Source organism: Podarcis vaucheri, assembly GCF_965113315.1.
Source record: "Podarcis vaucheri genome assembly, chromosome: 15".
Classification (NCBI taxonomy): Eukaryota; Metazoa; Chordata; class Lepidosauria; order Squamata; family Lacertidae; genus Podarcis; species Podarcis vaucheri.
In genome coordinates, this window is record NC_138753.1 from 20,854,801 (window position 1) to 20,862,006 (window position 7,206).

General features: G+C 48.5%; 1 long non-coding RNA gene across 1 annotated transcript; it reads right to left on the reverse strand.

Annotated features, from left to right (window-relative positions):
* Positions 1–318: 318 nt before the first annotated feature.
* On the reverse strand, positions 319–6,985 carry LOC309519365. Its single transcript, XR_014213820.1, has 2 exons — positions 5,994–6,985; positions 319–692 (listed from the first exon to the last, which is right to left on the reverse strand). It is a non-coding gene; the product is annotated as an uncharacterized lncRNA (long non-coding RNA).
* Between the last annotated feature and the right edge of the window lie 221 nt (positions 6,986–7,206).

Sequence of the window (7,206 nt, forward strand, 5' to 3'; positions counted from 1 at the left end):
AGAGTGATGAATCCACAGCACCGCTTCCCCTCCGCGCTTCCGGAGCCCCTTACGGGGTCCCTTCTTCGTTTTGGGGGTCGCTCTCGGTGCCCGCCGGATCCCACGGCCACGAGCTCACTCTGCTCGTGGTTTAACTTAATGGGTCGTCGCTTCGCCGTAGCGAACAACCCTTTTCTGCGGAGCCCCTCTTTGCTGCGCAAAGAGGACCGCCATTACCCGTTTCGCGCCGCCTCCGGAAGTCTCTTTTATGTGATTTTAAATATTGTTCTATTATCGTGTAAACCACTCTGAGCTTAAGAAAAGCAGTATGCAAGCATCTTAAATAAATCAATACATGAAATTTTAATCTCAGACTCTGGCAAAAGATTTGAGGGATATGAGAAGAATAATTCCCTTCCTTCATGCTTGAAGGAAGCAGCAAACTTGAGGGGGAACCCAACATTTTCCTTCTATTGGATGTGAAAAACTCTACTAACCCTCATCTTCATGCTCCCTTCTGACAGAGCCAGCAGGTCTTCCAACTGCCAGTGCAGTTACCCTCAAAGTTTGAGCCAAGCCAAGCTGAGCACAGTTTCTGTTGAAGCCCCCAAAGATTTAATTAGTTAAAGTCTTCTCCTCTTCAGCCAAAGGAGCTTCCCAGAGCGGCTTGCAAAAATCAGTAATAACATGACCACTGTCCTCCGGCTTCCAATCTAAAAGACACAAGATCAAAGGAAAATGGTTTGGGAGGGAGGAGGAAAAAACGAACCCAAGTACTTCTTAACCAAATTAGGAAAAGCTGGATCATTTTGGATGGATGCATTTACCAATCTTTAAATACATTTCTTAAGATTCATTGGGAATGGCTTTTATTGCTCCGTGGTTGACAGCATGGCACTTCGTTCGTGCCTAAAGGTGTTTTACAGGTGGTGGGAAAATATACCTTAGTTACTGCATGATCTTGACTGACATGAGCCCTTGTCCTCCTGGAAGTGCCCTGCCTTGAGTGAGGTCTGGGATAGCTCAGTCGATAGTGCATGAGACTCTTAATCTCAAGATCATGGGTGGCATAGCTTTTCCTCCTGTCTTGGAGCCTTAGGCCCTTACATTTACAAGGCAGGGCTGAATTGGTCAGCTATGAACCTGCACCATTGCAGAACCTTTGCTTCCATATTCAGGGCCTTAGCCAGGGTGGAGGCAGATACTGTGCCGCCACCACCATTGGGGCAATGTCAGGATGCTGTCAGCGGCTCCCGACTGGTTGCCCAGGAAAGTCTAAAGACAAAGGGAAAGTTTCTTACAGTCCTTTTTTATTTCAATCTTTGTAGAGAGAGGATACAGAACCCAGCCTTTTGGATAATGGCGTTGTCCCCCATCTCTCCCACTTCTTCATTCCACACTTCTACGGGTATGGCTATGTGCCCTCTGTCTTTGAGCTCTTTGCTCTCCTACTTTTAAGGCTCACCAAGTTCTGGGAAATGGAAGGTCTGGAATGCTTTCTAATGACAACATCAACATGTCAGACAGTTACTGCTCCTCCTCTCCCATTATTTCCCAACTTTCCCCCTAATCTGCCTCTGAACTGTGACCTCCCGCAAACCACTGTTGCAAATCTATACTGTCTTCCTCCTCCTCCTCACTGGGAGGGTCAGGATGGAGAGGCGGTCTCCACCATTCCTCCTCTGCCTGGTCCCTGACAGGCAATTACTGACCCCATCATATGGCATCTTCCATTTAAAGCTAGAGTGGGTGCAATGATTCAATGGCTCTCTCTCTCTCCCTGGCACTGCTGTGCCAGCCCTCAATTTCCCTTCCCTCAGGTGATTTCCCCCAATGGATAATGAATCATGAGCGACAGTGGGTTTTTCTTTTGGGGAAATAGGTTGCAAATAAACTTTATTACAACAGATGTAAACAAGGAGTTTTGGTTCTTCTTTCTTCCACAGAAATGTAACAAACCGTGAGGTTATTCACGGCACAGTGCTGTTGCTTTTTATCAAAATGTATAGTGTCTCAAGCTATAGGCTGTATGCTGTTCAGGCTTGAAGTTACTTTCTTTTACACAACTTTCATAGATCAGAGTTCTCCACACACAGTTCAGGAACTTAGGGTTTTAACTGGACTGTTTCCCTTACAGACCCCCAAATCCTCCTTGGCCTTGGAATCACTACTGCCTGTTCCTGTCAGAGTATTCCCTCTGAGGACCCTTTTTTGCCTATAAACACCATGTGGTACTGTGTCTTTTCTATTTTAACAGGTTTCTGCGATTCAGAACCTTAGAGCATATACTGAGAGTTCACGGCTCTCCTCAGCTCTACCACCTGTCAGAACAAACTCTCCTGATCGAATCAAACTCACAGACTGAATCCTTCTCACACACTCCTCACTCCACTCCAACTGCCTCCTTTGGAATTATGGCTGATCAGGAGCTATTGCTAGTTAACTGTTTGCTGGGGGGGGAGGGGAATGACTCAACCTGCTCAGAAAACAAACTTTTCCGTCACAGTGGGCACCTCAGACACAGGGGCCAAATGTGGCCCTCCAAGTCTTTCTATCTTGCTCTTGGGGCACTTCCCAGCCCACACCCTTCATCAGCCCTGCTCCATCAGCCACAGGCAGCATGGTCAGTGGTCAGGATGATGGCAGCTGCCTCCAGCAATGTCTGGCGGGCACTAGGGTGGGCAAGGCTGAGCCAGAAGATTTCTTTCTAATTGGCCAGCTGCATTGTTGACCCAAAGAGGACAAGTTCACATTCTGCATTAATCACATCTGTGCCCACAGTCAATCCTGTCATAGAAACTTTAAAAGCTGCTTTAGTCGGGCTCTCTGGTCCATCTAGATCAGTATTGTCTGGTGTATCTCTAGCCTGTGGGCCAACTTTGGCCCACCAGGAAGTCTAAGGTGGCCCACTGGGCCTTTTCCCCCAAACCATGCTCACCTGTCCATCAGCTGTCACCACTGGGTGATGAGCAGGGAGACAGAGTTCAGTCCTTCTTAGGGCTGCTTCACCAGCACACTTCCTGCATGGAATGTGCGGGAGAAGCGGACCCCTGCAGCCAGCAAGATTGTTTCCTCCATTCATCAGCTGGTGAGTGAAGGATCCAAGGCTCCTCACTTTGGCTGTAGCACCTGTTCCCCTGCCAGGTGGTGTGGGGTTTTTTGAAAGTCCTTTTGTAAACAGCCTTGCACCACTCAGGGTTTGGGAGGTTCAGAGAGCAGTACTGGGCTGTTTGCAAAAGGGTTTTCAAACAGCCCTTTTGCTGTGTCTTAAAGTTCCAACCGTTAGGGCTTCAAAGCTCAGTGTCACCTGATGTAACTGCCCACCTATCAAATTTGGCCGCTGAGCTGTCGCTTGGGACAGAAAAGGCTCCCCCCGCCCATCCCTTGTCTACACCAACAAGCACTGGCTCGCCAGAGTTTCAGGGGTGGGGACATTCCCAGCCCTACGTGAAGATGCTCTTGGGACTGAACCTGCAGCCCTCTGAATGCAAGGCAGGTCCTCTACCACTGAGCTGTGCTCCTTTGCCAAAATACTCTGGTATTTAGATCCTTTGTTTTAAGATGTGACCATTCCCCCATCATTTCCATGCCCCCACCCTCCCCCGCAAAAATCCTGAACTGTGTTGTATGATTCATCCACGGAGCAACTTGAACCAGAGGAATTAGGTCCAACTCTGTTTAGTGATGGCACTGGAATACTAAAGTCAGCAAGGGAGCGTTTGCCTGGAGAGATTGGGAGTGGGGCGGGGGCAGGGAGAGAGTGTTCAGTTTATGTTTGTCAGAGTCACAGAGAAAAATCTAATTAAAGATGGCGTCCGAGCTTGGCAAAGACTGTAGATGGTGCCAGAATATAAAACACAGCTCCTACCCACAGATCAGAAGGCAATATTAATAAACCCATGGAGAGGGGATGGCAGGATCAGCCGGTAATATTGATAAAATGCAAAGCAAAGACAAAGCGTCCAGGGAATATTGGATGGCAGGACTGATAAAAAATGAAATAGGGGCCATTTCGACAGGGGTTGGTGACAACATTTCTCCGCCTCCTGCCAGCGTTGCTCTGGTCATTTTCCGGGAGGAAGCATTCATTCCATAGCAAGGAAGGGGGAACCTCAGGCTTGGAGAGCAACTGTGCCCAGAGACGGAGCTGGCTATTCTGGCATCTGGGGGCAGGGCTAGCCGCCCATGGGGGTGAGGTGAGCGTCCGGGGGGGCAGCGGCATGGCATAGTTACACACCCCAGGGATGACACCCTGGGTGGACCACACCCACCGCACCCCCTTCCTCTGCCAGTGACTGTGCCCTCCATTCAGTCCTCAAGACTCTCCCCAGGCCATGCCCCTCACCCAGCCTTGCTTTGCATCCCCATCTAATGTTCTTGCATAGCTGGAGTGTGACCTTGAACTTGGATCATGCCTCTTGCTTTCTTGAGTGGTAGATAGTGGGAGATGTACCTATAGAATCAATCCCACTGTGCAAAAGACAGCCAGCGTGGTGTAGTGGTTAGAGTGACAGACTAGGACCTGGGAGACCAGGGTTCAAATCCCCACTCTGCCATTAAGCTTACTGGGTTTGACATTGGGCCAGTCACTGTCCCTAAGACAACGCTACCTCACAGGGTTGTTGTGAGAATTAAATGAAGAGGTGGGAAACCGTATGCCCTATAGTGAAACACAATAAATAGTAATAAAGATGTCCTTCGCATTTGTCACTCTTCCCACGCGTCGTAAGAGGCTATATATGCTTTCCTGGCACCTGTAGGGTATTGGTGTGTGTGTTCCTTCTGTTTAGGTGTGTGTGGATGAAAACTAATATTGCCACAACTTTGAAGTTCTTGAGGGTGTTTGGTGGGGAGGGGAGGGGTTGTTTGCCTTTGTGTATGTTCAATTAAAGGTATGCAAATTTAAAATTGCCTATCCAGATGGCAACCGTACAGATCGGCAGCTCTGAAACACGATCACAGTGAGCCACCCTTAGTTTAAATTAAAACTATTCAAGCCACAGCTTGCACAAGCACATATTTATGGGGAGGAAATCAATGCATGGTGGTTTATCCCGGCTTATTGCTGCTTCTGGGCTGCAGAGGATCACTTAGAAAACCTCCATGTACAGAGCCAGTATATCTTTGATTACCAGTTGTCTGGGGTGGGATGGTAGGAATAATAAGGTAAGTCCACCTTTTTATGTTCTGCTTGAGATCTTCTAAACACACACACACACACACAGAGAGAGAGAGAGAGAGAGAGAGAGAGAGAGAGAGAGAGAGAGAGAGAGAGAGGAAAATAAATTGATAGATTGCAGGGCCACATAGACACGGATCTGATCCAAAAAGGGGAATTATTAGGTTCATGTTTTCAAATACCTGAGAACCAAGTGTCACCTGTCCATTTCTCATGGAAGTCCCTCCTCCCCTGCAAACAGTGGTTGAAGGGTTCTGTGACCTTGTTGCCTATGCAGATAGTGCTTCAAATTGACTGCAGCAATGGCATTATCAGCACATCAGCAGCATCAGGGGCAATTTTAACAGCAATTATGAGCTACACAGGACAAGAGGAAGAGGCACATGAGCCCTGGGATCATGCCCACCTGTAATTTCGGTGCATGAATCAAACTCACCAGGAAGGGAAGAATGTATTGAGGCCAGGTGTCTAAATCTCATCCTCTTGAGAGCAAACTGCTTTCCTACAGGGGACTTTTTCCAGAATTTCTAGAGGAGAGCTAGCATGGTGCAGTGGTTAGAGATTCGAGCTGGGAACTAGGAGACCACCAATCCAAACCCTCACTTTGCCAGGTCATCAACTCTCAGGCTAACCTGCCTCACAGCAATGTTGTGAGGATGGGAGGGAGGGAGAGCCCCCCGTGCATGGCAAATGGATAGATAAATAGACAGACAGACAGACAGACAGACTAGCTCCAAGGCAGAATCACTGACCTGAAATGACCAGCATTCTGATCCAACCTAACAGGACTAATACATTTGAGGAACGACCGTGGCTCAGTGGTTTGAGCATCTACCTTGCATACAGAAGGTCTCAGGTTCAATCCTGGGCATCTTCGAGTAGGATTGGGAGAGATTCCATGTCTGAGACCCAGGTGGGTTACTGCCGGTCTGTGTAGACAATATTAGCTGGATTGGTGAGTTGACACAGTCTGCTGCACCAGTTGGGCTTCTGTTTGCTTCTGCTTTTGGGGAGCATGGCTCAGCTTTTGTGCTGAGCTCCACTCCCAAACTTCTAAACTCCTCCCACAGCCCCACCCCAGACTGTTGTCTCTGCCCCCCAGGTGCCAAACTGCTTTCTTTAGAGAGCTTGCAATGTTTGGTTTCTAGGGGAGAGAGGAAAAGAGGTGCCACCCTGCAAGCTGGGCCGCCCTTCCCATTGTCCGGCGTGTTGTGATTGCCTGTCTTCATTCCGCGCTGGAGAATGCAGAGGGGTCAGGCGATCAGCTGCCCTTGCTTTGGGCTCTGGGCTCGGATAACAGGATTTGTCAAACAAAAGCACAGACCGCCATGCAGCAGGGAGGGGAGGGAGGAAGATGAGCAGCGATGGAAAGCCCAGGGCAAGATGTGTCCGCAGCAGGAGAAGAAGAAAAGGCGCTTTGTGTCATCCATTCTGTGCTCCTTTTTTCTACCTTCAAAGGGGCTTTTGTGTCTGGTAATGTGAATAAATAGTTATTGGAAAGGAATGACCCCCTCTCCCCCAGTCTTGCCGCCTTGTCTCCAAGCTGGTAATCGCTACGGGAAACAAGGTGGAGGTGGGAAAGGTGGCAGAAAACAACATGCTCCGGGGGGAGGTGGGTTGGGGGGTGCTTCAAAAAAGCTTATTTTAAAAAAATCACTATAGCTTCATTAGACTATCTGTTTACTGAATATCCATCCTGATTGGTTTGTATAAGGTTTGCAGGGAGGTTACACAACATTTTCTATTTGTCAAACATTGGTCCTCGTTCGTTTCCGCAGAGGTTATATGACATACAGCCAAACGAGTGTTATCTCATACATTCCAGGGCATTTCTCAAACACTCTTCTTATTGAAAAAGGGGGGGAGAAGCCATGGGGTTGTGGGATGATGGGTTTGTTGCACAAGGCTGCCAAGTAATTTGCAGGCATGTGTTAGACTCCCACCTAAAAACAACAGCAGCCTGGAAATGCCCTGTGACCCTGCCACAGACAACACACCTTGTGTCGAGATGGCTAATGTTGCCAACTGTTCAGGTATCTACTATAACT